The sequence below is a fragment of the Calidris pugnax genome, unplaced genomic scaffold (assembly GCF_001431845.1).
Source record: "Calidris pugnax isolate Ruff unplaced genomic scaffold, ASM143184v1 scaffold44, whole genome shotgun sequence".
Classification (NCBI taxonomy): domain Eukaryota; kingdom Metazoa; phylum Chordata; class Aves; order Charadriiformes; family Scolopacidae; genus Calidris; species Calidris pugnax.
The window spans coordinates 15,978,562-15,979,436 of record NW_015094506.1 but is presented as its reverse complement, the minus strand read 5'-3'; positions in this window follow the sequence as shown (position 1 = coordinate 15,979,436).

Genomic DNA, 875 nt, shown 5'->3' with positions numbered 1-875 from the left:
GTTCATACAGTGCTGGGCAATGCTAACTGCCTCTACAAGCCATGGGAAACCTCTGTCAGCTAATTATATTTGCTTCAGAAACAGAAGGAGCAACCATCTTTATGCTGAAAGGCTATCAATGATTTTGAAGGTGATATGAAGGCTCTGATGAACTTGAACTCTATAGGCCAAATCCTTCATCTCTCTTTTCTTTTTTTGAGCCCAGATAAGAAATTGATTTAATGTATTAAACTTACTGTATTGGATGAACAGACTAGTTCTTCTCATCTCCTTATTCCTTGAGCTGTAATGTGATACACTGTTACGTTCCTATTGCACTAATTCAACAACAGCCAGGTAACAGATGCCTAAACTAACTGTGAATATAAAACACTTTATAGACTTCCCCTTGGCCATATGCCAATTTTTTATAATGTGACTGCAGGAAGAATTTCCTGAGAGACTTGTAATGGATGGACCTATTACAGCACTAAAATAATTTCATAAAGGACAAAACAAGATCTTTGAAGCTGGTGTGTATCTTAGTTGACTTGTGCATTATAATACCCTAAAACATTACCACAGAAACTCAGGACGGGCAAGATGTGCAAAGCCAAAGATCCACCGCAGATGCTGGAGGTCTTGCAGAAAACACAATAAACTTTTTCTCCTGCTACAAACGGGACACCTCATTTTATCACGGGGAAGTCTTCTCAGAGCGAGAAGGTGGCTCAAAATAAGCACTGGAGGAGGATCGTGGCGACACCTCACGCGAACCATTAAGTCACAGTCAGTCTCAGATTCCCGGTTTCTCCTTTCTCAGCCGCCTCTCTCCCGTGGCTGGGGCCAGCCCTCCCGGGGCTAACCCTCCCGGGGCCGCCCGCCCCGGCCCCCCT